Source organism: Falco peregrinus, chromosome 1, assembly GCF_023634155.1.
Source record: "Falco peregrinus isolate bFalPer1 chromosome 1, bFalPer1.pri, whole genome shotgun sequence".
Lineage (NCBI taxonomy): Eukaryota > Metazoa > Chordata > Aves > Falconiformes > Falconidae > Falco > Falco peregrinus.
In genome coordinates, this window is record NC_073721.1 from 118444055 (window position 1) to 118457839 (window position 13785).

Here is a 13785-nt window from a genome sequence, read left to right on the forward strand (position 1 = left end):
TAAGCACATTTGGAGCCAGATAAGACAATTATCACATGGATCTTTAATACCTGCAATTTATAGCTAAAAGGTTTATTCTGATAACTTTGTTTTCACGTGCCATGTTGCTAAAGCACAGCGACAGGGGCTCTGCAGCAATGAGACAGCAAAGCTGTTCCTGCGACGGTTCACCCAGCACGTCCATGCAACATCGGCGCAGGGCATATTTTTGGGGAGAAGACACACTCAGAGCAGCAATATAAGAGCACAGGTTGCATTGCTCCTCAGAGGCAAGGGGCACAGGGCAGGCAGAAGACGAGGCTCGACTGCTACTGCATGGTGGTATGTGGCAACCCCGTGAGATGGTACCGAGGTGCTTCAACACTTTCACCACCTTCAACATGGAGGAGGATTTCAGAAAGCACCTGGAGAGAGAGGGTTGCTACTGTAATACGTTTTCATAATCACTTAATTTTTCAGTTACCAAATGTGACTTGCACGTGTAACCTTCCGTGCCTTGCAGAGCAGGAGCCCACAGCCTAACAGCGACATTCAAGGCTGAGCACCAAAAAAATCAATATTTTCATGAGAGCTCAGTGAAGTGGCTAGCAAGCCTGCAAACGCTTACTTTTTAGCACGATGCATGAATATTAGTATCACAATGTATAGTTGTTCGTTAGGAAAAGAATCTGATTTCTAATGGAATTACTAGCTTTTTATCATTCTTTCAACTCAGGGTGCAGGAATGAAATACTCTAACTACTTCATTATAAAAAATTAAGATAGGAACTTATGATTTCATCATGTCTGTGACAGTGTCTATTTCCAAAAGATGAGGTCTGATCTGATAAAGAATTAACTTGTTTCACTCACATGAGCAGAACCAACAGATATCATAACAGGTAGCCAGGATTATTTTGAGAGTGCCGACACTAAGTGCTTTTTCATTCAATTTTACGTGCAACCTTTGAGCATTATTAGTTTTTATATTTGGCCAACAGTGAAAAATCAAGTATATTATGACCTTGCACTGCAGATGTGCAAATTAGAGAGTGTTTTGCAAGGCAAAAATTAATTAATTTCAAAATGTTTATAATTCTATACAAATAAGACACCACCACAGTTTAAGAGCCACACTACTTCTCATAGCTATGCATCTAGGGCACTACCCTACTTTCTTATCAGTCCAAACAGAAGAATATATTATAACAATTAAGAGTCTTTGATGTTTATGTGTTGCTTTGGTGAATTTTACTAGGAAGATCTTACATCTAATGCTATTTTAGCTATCTCTTGATATATCCAAACCATCAGATTATCTCAGCTCAGAAGGTCTGTGGTGCATTTCTTTAGGGACTTCATTAGTGGAAGATATCCTGACTCAGGATACAGGCAACTTTTGATGCATCATTCATACATACAATATTCGACTCTACATCACAGGGTTGGGGGGGGGATATTTTGTGTAGCAATTTATGATAATTACCCAAAAAGCGTTCAAAATTTGAAAGGTATTATTTGCATATGTATAACATTAACTAAAGAATATCAAACAATAAAAACCTTGCTATCAGCTCATGCCCACATGACAAATCAGATTTTTCTCTGTAGATACTTTGACCTGCAAGTTACCAAGGATGTTGCAGAGCAAACAGTCTGATCTGTACATTAATCCAGAGAACATGACTTGGGTGAGTATGGAAAGACAGGCTGCAGTAGTGCACAGGGGGATGAGAGAAGGGAGTGGGATGTTTCAAAGGAAGGAGGAACTGGTCAGATTTGGGATAACTGAGGAGCTGGCTGAGCTGTTCAGAGGATGGTGCTTCTCCCCTATGCCTTTGCCTTTTCAAAGGACTGCAACAGCTCAGAGTCAAATCAGATAAAGTCCTTGTGTTAGCCTGCTCATCCCGGGGGAAACTGCTCATATCTAGCCAGAAAGAAAAATTTCAATGAGTAAATGATGAAATGGGAATTTTACCTTTTCTAGAAGACGGTATTTAGCCCTAAGACAGGCAGAGATTATCCATTCTCTATGCTTCTTATTCATATGTTGAGGAGCTGACAGCTCTTCTAAAAGCAGACTGAGGGTTTTTAGACAGTCTGAGGTTTAAAATTAGGCACTGGAACTAATAGGCTGTTATTGTCTCATAATTATATTTGACATGATGCTCTTAACTCTTTTCTGAAACATCATTCTGCATCCCATGGAGTCAGGATGCCATAACTTTGTCTGCAGCACCAGACGTCACCCATGCCATGACAGGGGGGTGTCACAGCTGCTGCTCTTCCCAGCTCCCTCTGGACGATGTGCAGTGACCCCAGCTCAACAGAAACAACCCACCTGGGTGAGGTTATGTCTTTAGCTGCAAGCTTAAGTAAAGGGATGCTGCTGAGGAATGCTGCTTGGAGCCCTAGCTGATAGGCACGATTCCTGTCTTGCTTCTTCCTTGCACTGGGAGCAGGGGAAGCAATTTCTTGTTGGCCCATTCTAGAAGCTCCTTACACCACCTCCAGCAGCAGTTCAGGTGTCCTGGCTGGTGCAGCACGCCACCAGAGCCGAGCCGAGACAAGGAAGGGCTTGCTTTCCCCTGCTGCCCTCCCGGCAGTGTGGGAAGCTGTACAGACCATTTCTTCTTCCCTTGTCATGGCTCGGGGATCTAAGCAAGCACATTTCCATTGCAGAAGTCAGGCAGGCACCAGCCTTCTGTCAGCAGAAGGAAAAATAAAGGGTTGCAACTCAAGTCCCTTTAGTTACATGAGGTATTCAGGAGGTTCAGGTTTTAGGGGTTTTTGCCCAAGCTGCTGCAGCTGTGACCTTCAAGGTATTGCCTTGACAAGTTGTGCTTTTCAATAAAGCACAGTCTGGTGAAGGGAGTTAATTTACACAGGTTTTCATTCTTTGAGCTCTGTCATCAGTGCATCAGCCTCACTTATTGAATTCCCCTGTCGATAGAGCAACCAACTGCAGTACATTCACATCCAAGTGCCCAAATGAAGCACCTGTTCTCAGCTACTTGAGAATTAATTTCTCTTTTCCACTTAGTTCCCTTTCTTTCTCTGTTTTTGGCTTCTGGTCTTCCTGGCACAGATACAAATACTAGGAGCTCCAGATAGGGATGCAGCCACTTTAAATAACCCTTTTATTTGCTTAGCGGCTTTTCTTTATTTGCCTTGCTCTGCTCTTTCAGCTGCCTCTCTCTTATTGGAAACCAAGTTCAAACCAATCTGTGCAACCTAATGCAAGTCAACGTGATCTTTTTTGGTAGAGCTGTATAAAACCAATGAATGAAAAAGGAAACCAACCACATTTCAGGCAGGTATTGTCCAGGCAAAGCACTTGAGCATATGAGTATCTTAAAGAACCAAGCATAGGTCTCAAAGCCACCCCTTCCCCTGGGCCATGTAGTCCCATGGGTCCTTAGTTACCTCCCAGATGAAGAGCGAAGGACTCCCCACAGCTTTTTGCAGCACCAAATGCACAGGTTGCAGTTTGACACAGAAACCATTATTTTGTTTCTCCAGCAGTTGTGCTGGGATAGAGGAATGAATGAGATCTTTTTGAGTGTCTAGGGATGGTTGTTATGGGTTAATTAATGTTTCAGCAGTGGTGATATATAAGGGGGAGTTAGGCATGTTTAAGGTGATTCATGCCGCCTCACTGAATTTAAGTCTAATGGGAAACTTATTTCACTGTATTTATGGGTAACGTCCATCCATATCCTAGATCTCTCTCCAGGGAGCCTTCTCTCCACGGCCATCCAACTCCTCTGAAGAAATATGGACTCCTCTGAACCCATCTTGGCTGTAAATCTGCAATTAAGAGAACGGTCCATTTACTTCTCTGCGATGCCAAGGCGTTGCTGACTCGTGGCTCCATCAGGCTGGCTCCTCCAGCCAACAAGCCCTTTCCCCACCTGCCCTGCTGCAGCCCCCCAGCCTTCTACCCCCACCCAGAGCAGAAAGATGCTTTCACAGGGGAGCTGCGTTACCCCAGGTCGACTTTTACTTTTCTCCCACTTCTCAGAGATGCATCGATGGGACAGATCTAAGCCTGGGTTTTGGCCAAATGAACTGCTCCCCCTCCCAGCACAGCCCGTGCTGCCCTCCCTGCCCCCATCACTGTTTTCCTTTTTCCTCCCCTGAGGTTTGATTCTCTCGTGCCCTCAAGGCAGAGCTATTTTTGCATTGGACCTTCAGGGCTAGCTTTTTTTACGTGACATTATGTGATTAATTTCCCGCTGAGATGGCAGGAATAGAACAGTGACATGACAATCTGTTTAAATTCCCTTTTCTATCTTCTTTTCCCCTCTTTCTTTTATTGTTTCCTGGCTTATGCTAAGCCTCAAGGAACTGCTGTCTAGTAACCCTCCACCATCTGCTGTGCTGCTAGCAGAGAGGAGCTATGGCCAGAGCCGTTATTTCTTCCTTCTTTTTGCCTTTCCCCTCTGCCAGGATTTTGCATGGTCACAGCTCCCTTTGGGCATATTCTGCCTGCACCAATTTAAGGGCCACAAAGGCCTGGGTTGCTAAAGTGCAGAAATACTAACATCAAACTATTCAGAACCCAGCATTATCCTGGTGTATAGAGAAATATAGGAGTGCATGCAGGTAGCACTCTGTACACCTAACTCCTCCTGCAGCCACGTACAAGAGCAAGTAAACATCTGAGCACATGTGTTTGGAGGTGGAGAGAGGCAGAAGGAAGGGAAAGAAGAAATACAAACTGCCCAACTCCCTTGCACAGTTCCTGGAGCAACCCTGAACCGGAGCCCTGATAACCAGCGTATCCGGATCCAGAATCAATACAGAACTTGCCTGCACAGAGACAGGAGGTAAGTGCCACTAGTTCAGAGATCTCCTTGTCTGAAATGAAGCCTTCAAGAACAGAAGCTCAGAGAAAACTCAATTGTCTGTGTATCTGAACACTTCCACAAAGGGTTTTCATTGCATTAAGGAACACCTTCAGTACTCATTTTTCCCATTAGGCAAGTACTGGTGGCTGCAGTAACAGTCTGGAGGCATCAGTGATGCTTTCAAAATGTGCTGGAGACTGCGCATGTGAACATGTCTGTCTTTTATGTAGCACAATAGGTTCCTGACCTATTTGGATGCTAAGCATGATTATATAAATATTAAACAACTGTGAAACTGCTACATCAGTTCAGTGTCTTGATGGAAACCTTTGACTGAGGCTTTTTCAAACCAGAAAGATTTAGACTGTTTTCCCTTGGGACAGGTTTACCTAAGTGTATTGCCACGTTTACCCCATTAGAGCTCTTTGCTGAGTCGAGCTGGAATACACATTGAACAAAAGAAAGTTCAAAGATGTCTTAAGGCAACAAAGAGAAATCTTAGTGCAATTACATCTCTGTTACTGCTCAGCCGGAGCTGCAGGAGGTGGCTGGGGCTTGATTGCAGCATCCCAGCATCACCCACAGGTTAGTGACCACCAGGCACGAGCAGGACTATAATCTGGCAGCCAAAGGCAAGTGGTTTTAGCAACAAGCTACGTCTGCCCTCCCTCCGTGTCAACAGGGGACTACAGCAGTGCAGACAGCTGGGAAAAGAGAAGGAAAAACAGCAAAGGAAGTCAACCAAATACACGTATGGAGAGAGGAGGGAGGGTGACTGTACCCCACATCAGTGTGACTGCATGGGGCTTGGACCATAAAGGTGGGGTTTAGTGAATGAAAAGGGCTGAACTTGGGGATGTGGATGAGGGCTTGCCACAGTATTTAAGCATTATTTGTCGCTACCGACTGTCTCAGTCCCTTGGCTCGCATCCTAACCTGAGACTCCGTGTCTAAAACCGATACCCAGAATCGCCCATAGTTTGAAAACCCCACAGCTCACTGATTGTAACAACTGGTGCTTCCCTCCTCCTTTTAATCCTGTGTTGGTGCAGTACAATTTATTAGGGTGCTGGAGAATGGGAGGAGGAGAGAGGAGGAGCGGTGCAGGAGGGCTTGTTTGCCTATGCCACCAGCTGTCACAGTGTGCACCCCTGCATCACGCAAGACAGTTCCCTGGCTGCAAAACCTCCCCTCACCCTTCCCCATCTGCTCTGGATGAAGCCCTGGGCCCGTTCTCCAGCACAGATTTGTGACTGGACCCGGAGGACATGGAGACACGGTGCCTCTGTGGGCACAGGGCTTTTGTCTTTCATCCTAATGCTTTGAAGACATACTGCTATTTAATCCTCTCGGGCCAGCCACTGCACATTGATCTCTGCATACAGTCTTTTCATAGGAATTACTTTGGGACACTATTTACAGCAAAAAGTTCTTTCAATGGCAGCAGCAAGAACCATGATTTTCAATAGCAATAAGCCAAACATTTTGAATCTCACACCAGGGCAAGGCATGTTGATGAATTTTCCAAGGCTGTGTGCACAATTAAACAGAACAATGACATTACCAGATCTTCTACCAGATTTTTCTGAATGAAAGACCTTAGGGTCTTTGTTAAAAGATTCTTGTGAACTGAATTTTATGGAATATATCATCTTTCACAGATGTCTCCTATGTTCCAAATCCAAGACACACACCAGATCTTGGATCAAGCTGAGATAATACAAACCATAATAAAAGACAATTTGTATCCCAGAGAATCTAAATAAGTTTCCTGGGGTGGCAGAAGTGAGATCTCCCTTCCACAGCAATTCAGAGAGATTAAATGTCTTGCCCAAGGTCACATAGGAAGCCAAAGCCAAGATTTCAGTCCAGTTTTCCAGCAAATGCCTTAGCCCTTAAGTCTACCCTTTCCTCCTCAGCAGAGTGAGAAAAATTATTACAGAAATCTCAAGTTCAAACTACTTGCTACTTGGAGAGCAGCCCATGTCCTGGCTGCTTTATCAGTTTATGTGGAAAGACTCCAAGACATTACTTATATTGACTCAATATTAAATGGCAATAACCACCACGACAGATTTACTGTCTGGCGATGTCTTCCTGTCTGCTATAGTAACAGTAATGATGAATTTTTTCTTCATTAAAAGATGTAGGTATTTAATCCCTCTAGCAACATTTTGAATTTTCCTGTTCTTGGGAAGATCAAATCCTTATCCACAGTGTTTTATCAAAGAAAGATCACACCGGGTGCTACTCCACTGTGTGAGGCAGGTTTTGCCTGGGAGTGATGCTGTGTTTGAAGGCACCATTTGACTTTCATGCTGTCAGTGCCACGTGGCAGCAACCCATGGGCAGACCGGGGATGCTCTGGGAGGATGCAGTCAGCAAACATCTGCTGTTTTCTGGGGAAGGTTCAGCTCTGACGCTGAAAGAAGCATCTGACAGTCATGGTTAGAGGCAACAAGTGGCTCTGGCATCTCTGCTCTGGCTGAAAACAAGTGGGACATGTAACTAGAAAAAGTCTTAATTATGGACCTACAATAAAGTAACCCATTCTCTTTCTGCTGCCTTAGGGGAGGATCCAAAATGGAGAAAATTTTAGGAACCTGGGTTCAGGCATCCCTTTATTGCACCAAGACAGGGCTTTAAAGGTGTTACCTGTCAGAAACCTGCCTTAGCTAGTGCTCAGGGCTAAAGGAGCACTTCCCCATCCCAGCCTTCAGAGGCAGGGTGTTATGTGCCCGATGCTGCCTGGGGCTGTCATTAAGCAGACAGGTGGGCCTTATTTCCACAGAAATCCTGCACCTACTGAAGCTGGGCTCTTTGATACCAATTTAACCGGGGCCAGGCTTTCAAACCATGTTTACTCATTAATTTCTCCCACCTTTGCTTGTCCAAGTACAGCGTAGGTGACCAAAGTGATGAGACTGGTTTAGTTTCTCTGGTTTCTGAGCTGCAATTTGCTTTTGTCTACTGTCACCAAACCACACACGCATTCATCCAGCCTGCCGCAAACAACAAAAACAGGCTAAATAGCCTTGGTGCACCACTGAAAATAGCAGGAGGCAACAAAGAAACAGCATTAAGGAAGGCCATACATGCAGCACTTGCTCCTTGTTTGTGCTGGCTCCATGTGTGCAGACGCTGGTGTGAAGACCTGTTCACAGCTGAGCCATGTGCTGGAGGAAGGGGGTGGGAAATGTGAGATGAATGATTTTTCTGACACCTCCTGCACTTGGATGGGCTGTGCAAATCTCACTTTGCTCGTCACTGCTGTTGCTCTCTCATTAGGAGCAATCACCCCAGGGGAGCATGGTGGCCTCTGCTCTGCATCACCAGGCTGTCCTTTAGCTGGGCTGCTCCTCTCCCACTCACATCCCTTTAAATCTACATATATTTATTTAATTTTTTTTTCCACACACATCAAAGGAGTAAAAGGAGAGAAATGTCAACAATTAATCTCCAGATTGGTGCTGAAGATCTGCTTTCCCATGCTAAATGTCAGAATCCATGTCCACCCCTTCAAGAGATAAATAAGGCTAATGAGCCTGTGGTGCAGGAGACATGGTTCTGCACTTGACCCTGGAGGGACAGAGGAACAGGCACTAGAGGAAATATAACTAAACACTTATTTGCAGAGCATCTCTGTTCCCTGCCCACTCTTTGATGATGGGGTGTCTTGTTATACTGTGCTAAGCAAGCACAGAACCGGTTCAGGATGGTGCTTCAGTGCATGCTTAATTTTAAGCTTTTGCCTCTGTTTTTGCAGGAGTTCAAACACATGCAGAAATGCTGTCCTGAAGAACGCTGCGTTGCTGGGCGGGCAGTGGAAAGACAGAAGCAGCTATGTTACATGACACAGAACCTCATTAAAGAGTATCTTCATCCAGGCTTTTCCTTCATTGTGATTTCGATTACCCCATTTAGTACCATCAAAACTAACGGGTATTGCAGGTCATTAACACCTGCAGGCTTTCATGGAGAGAGGCTTTCCAAGTGAACAGGAGGGACGCACGGGCTCAGACAGCGATCCCAACCCAGACACACAGAGGACACACTCCTGATGAGACCCTCCAGCCTTGGTCATGACCATAGGATATTTTTTGCCTCCATAGGATCACAAGGAATCTTTCCCTCCTGTCACACACACCTGGCTATGTGCATGAAGCACTCCTGTTTCCCACTCAGACAGCAACTCACCACAAAGCCCTCTACATACAAACACTATGAAAAATAGTAACTCTGGGTGAGGGGCCGTGCACTGTGCATCACGCTGCAAGAATAACCCTGAGCAAAAGCCCAACATACGACTCCATAGTGGCAGCAGCAAGATGGGTACCATCACAAGCCTGGGCATGGGAAAGTGGAGTAAATATTTATATAGTTTTTTGAAAAGGTAAGGTAGGACCATCTGAATTACTCATTCTAATTAAATTCTTTGCAAATGTTTCCCCTTTCCTCTCATCTTAATTCATTTGTGAGTGAATTTGAATTTCATTTGATGCATTTCTTATAATTGACCAGATGCTGCTTGGGCACACAGTTTCCAAACAGCCCAGGCTGTCTCACAGGCAGTGCTGTCCGACTCTTCCCCCCGCCCTCGCTGTTCTTGATTATTATTCCAGCTATATGGCTGGCCATATGTATTCTTTCTGCTTCCTAATTACTCTGAAATTTTTCCAGGGGGAAACTGAACAAGCATACTCCTGTTTGATGGGTTTTTTTGGTAAGAGATCTGAGAATTATTCTGAATAGGAACAAAAATCCATTCACCCAAGGAGCTGTGAGTAATGAACAGCAATGGGTCAAAAAACAGACTGGACTGTTTTATTGGGCAGAGCAATTCATCTCTCCCCCTCTCTCGTGTCTGCTCTCCTTGTCCTCCACCCTTGATTTTCACATGTTCAGCCTTGTAAAAGTGAGACCATCACCAAGCTAAGGAAAGTGGAAGATCACGAGGTTTCCATGTAATTTTGGATTTGCACTGAAGTTTGTCAGTGTTGTTGGTGAGAAACGTGCAGCACCAGCCGCAAAGCAAGGTCAGGGAAGGCGAGTCATTGCTTGCATAAGCTGCAGTGTCCTTGTTGCAAAGTTTAACCTTCTTAATAAGCACCGGCAGCTGGATTTAACTAACGCTAAGTGATGCTGGCTGGATTTCACCTGGGGTCCCTGCTGTAGATATTCTGAAGCTTTGATGAGAATATTGCTATTAATCTACAATGAGGGCAGGATTTTGCTTGATGTTAATGATGCCAACGTTGCAAGCACTTGCTTGGGACTAGAGAACTTTTAACTGCTGACTGCGTCTATTCTTAGTTTCCTTTTCCAGCAGCAGGAAATAATGATCCATCAACTCCAGTGGAGCACTGCTGATTTACACCTGCTGAGCATCCAGCCTAAGGTGTTTCATTGATTCCACTGTTGAAAAAATAACAAAAAAATTTTAAAAAATTAAGTGGATAATTCTGGTTATGAAAATACGTTCTTTCTGATGGAGCATCTGGGTAGCCCATTTAGAAGAGTTTCTCCTCTCTTGCATAGTACCAAGTACTGGCATTATTTTGTATCATGTGATGATTTTTAAAAATGTATTCAGCTTTTGCCTTCTATTATCTCGGATCATTAGCCAGCATCCTGTTATGCAATGTGATCAGCGAAGCTTGGTGCAGTATCTCACAATGTGATATCATTTCTCAAACAGAGGATGCAGTGGGGGAGAAATTAATTTCTCAAAGCTGTAGCATCATTACTGACATAGTAAAATCAGATGGCTTCCCTAGTTGTTTTAAAGGGTTTTAATGCTCGGGCTGAACACTGAGCTGAGAACATTGGAGAGTTATTTAATGTACCTATTTCCAGGACAAGAGGGCTTTTTTCTTTTAGGATGTGATTACATCAGGGAATGAAATCTTCCTGTGCTCTCCTGGGTTCCCTTTTGTTTGGAGCTGTGAGAGCAAACTCCAGCTTGTGGGCATAGCCCAGAGGCAAGGGAGATGAAGGCACAGGGAAGAGCAGATCTTCATTCTCAGGCTTTCTGATATTCTCCTGCAAAGCAATAGTGTAATGAAAGCCTCCAAGGCAGCTCCACTGTCCCTGGACAGAGTGCAAGCTGGGGATCTGACTAGCCATAGACTGCAACACGGTCCCAGAGCATCCCTTGCCACAGCACAGGTGAGAGATGTGGGGTGCAGCACCCCAGCCTGCCCATTCTGCAGGGCACAAGCTGCAGGTAGAGATGGTTTAATAGGTTTTTGCCCCAGAGGAGGATGAAAACGGTTGTTTGAATTTCTCCTGAATGGACACACTGACTGTCCATGGATAAGCCACTGGAAACAGAAGAAAAATGCTATACTTGTTTGTTCAAATGTCTGGACCCCTTTTGTACATCCGGAGTTTGGAAGTATGAATCACTCATGCAGAGGCATTCATGCAAATAAAGTGCTGTGCACCACTTGGAAAAGTTACGTGTAGAAATATGGTTCAAATGATGCAAATCCAAGGGATGCAATATGGTGTTGAGGACTCATTAAAACTTTCGCTTTGGGAAGTTTCCTTTAAAAATTGGTGTCTGTGCTAGCAACAGGCACACAGTCTGAGCTTGAAAGCAAAATTTGTTTGTTTCTTCCTTGGAAATGGAATAGCCAAAGTTCATTTCAGATACTTCCCTGCAATTTTTCATCCCTAAATTATTATCCATAAATAAATAAAGTAAATAAGATGTTTGTCCTTGCCCACCAAGCCCAAAAGCTGTGAGAGGACATCAACTTTTCTGCTCAAGCTGTGACCTGCTGTGCAAGTCATCAACTGATGGAATTGCCTCTCTGAGGCAGAGGACACCTCCCCATCTGCTTTGCATTTATTAGCCTTGACTTAAAAAAATCAAACACATGCTTTGCAGCAGTGCAGCTGGAAAAATTATTCTTTGCCAGGAGGCATGTCAAGCAACCTACAGGAACCCAAGTAAGTGACCCAATGCCATAATAGCCTCAAAACCTGAACACGGAATGAATGCACTGAACCAGCTCAGTGGCGATGCTCCTCAACCCTTACATACAAAAGCAGAGTCAAGCAGCTCCCACCAAGGTGACATAGGAACAAAACACCTCATTCTTCTTCATCCAGCCAGAATCACAACAATCTCCCCTCTCTGCTCTGGGGACATAGGATTTCTGAGGTTTGCTCATGAGCAGAAGATGACGACACTTAAGGCTCCCCATGTCACTGCCGGGCTGAGCCCAGCTGGGTTCCTTTCCTCAGACAGCCTGGGCTCAGACCGCGCAGCAGCCAGCAAAGTTACCCAGCGGGTAGCAAAGCCCCACTGCTGGCCACGGCTCCAGCATGAGCATCCTCCAGCAGCCCAAAGCAGCTGCCCTGCAACCACCCCACCCACGAACTGTTAGTTTTGCAGTGTCCTTGAAACTTTCTCCAAAGGGCTCTGGAAACTCTTTCCTTCCCTTATTTGTTCTCTGCTCTTTTAGGAATATAGCATTTGTGAGCGTGTGCTTGCATCGGGCAGCCTTGCACGCTCTGAACAGCGGCTTCTGCAAAGAATTTTGCCTTTCTAATGCACTTCTTAGGAATGCAAATTTTTGCAAATGAGAAGTGTTCTCTAACATTACGGATACAGCTTATGTTTTTGTGGAGATCAGAGAATCTGGCAATGTTACACAGTGATGACATTATTCCAACTCTGAAAATGCAAAAAAAAAATCATTGAAAAGCTGTCGGTCATGTATATAGTTTTTTTTTTTTTTGTGGACTGCTGCTCCTATCAGCTGCCTGTGACTACCAGTTGGTGAGAGGAAGGGCACAGATTACAGGTACACATTCCAAATGTTTGTCTTTTCCATGCATTTTTCAGAGGGAAGCAGCATGTTTCAAAGGGAAGCAGGAGATTTCTCTCTTTTTTTTCCACAACATTCAAGGCCAGCTAGACCTTCAATTGCTTTAGGAAGAATTTCTAATGAAAGCAGCAAAACCCAAATTGCAGATATGCCAGACTTTTTGCTTTTCTTCCTCTCTCTCTGCTAATAATGGGCAAACTTTACAAATGGTACAGTTAGCAGGTGTCTAAGCAATATGACATTGCGACTTTATTCACCTTGTTGCCCAAAGCTATGCTTGATGGGACACATAACTCAGTGCTAAAGAGAGAGTGATACTGTTTGGGTCTTTGACTCATTTTTCTTAAAAATTGAACTCATTTCTATTGTTCTGTATAAAACCCCTGCAGCAGAGACTGTCAGGGAAGGTAGGTATTCATCCTGCAGCTTTACAATAGAAGGAACCAGGGAAGGAAGGTTAAATGATGTGCCCAAGGCCACACAGCACAGGAGTGTCAAAGCGTAGGTGGAAACTAGCAGCCGGTGGTCCCCCCGCTTTGCTTAACCAACACACTGTTGCCCAGCCAAAAGAGGCATTTCTCCCCCAAGCCAGGAAGGCTGGCATTGCATTGTGTGCAGCCTCTGCCACAAATACTAGTTTAAGGTTCAGTTACCGGTTTACAAAGAGAAACACTAATGGGAATGTTTGCAAGTGATTTCCTGAAGCAAGCATGTAAAGCAACGAAGATTTTACACTGGCATATTTCATGTCTGCATGAAGGACCTGGGGAGTGGCCTAATGAAGGGTGGCCATTCATTTCCGTTCCTTTTACTTATTTTTGCCTGTTTACACATAAATCTGTTCTTTGACATAAAAAAAAAATAAATTACAATGGCAGCCTTAGATATGAGAGATTGATGAGCTGATGGGGAGGCAGCTGAACATGCACTCCTTCGTTACCAAGGTGTAACTCACTGAGGAACTTGCATCTCTTCTGAATCTCAACAAGAGGGTTTGCAGCTTGTTACAGATTTTGGAGTACAATGTTGTTTCTTGTCTGCACACGCATCAAGCCTATGAATACCCTGTACATAGTTCAGGCTGGTTTTGCAGTAGTCAGGAGGACTTTTGG

General features: G+C 44.5%; 1 long non-coding RNA gene across 1 annotated transcript; it reads left to right on the forward strand.

Moving 5' to 3' along the window:
• Nucleotides 1–1535: 1535 nt before the first annotated feature.
• On the forward strand, nt 1536–9190 carry LOC114011878 (uncharacterized). The gene is made up of 3 exons (XR_003553998.2): nt 1536–1670; nt 3704–4811; nt 8599–9190. It is a non-coding gene; the product is annotated as an uncharacterized LOC114011878 (long non-coding RNA).
• Nucleotides 9191–13785: the final 4595 nt, after the last annotated feature.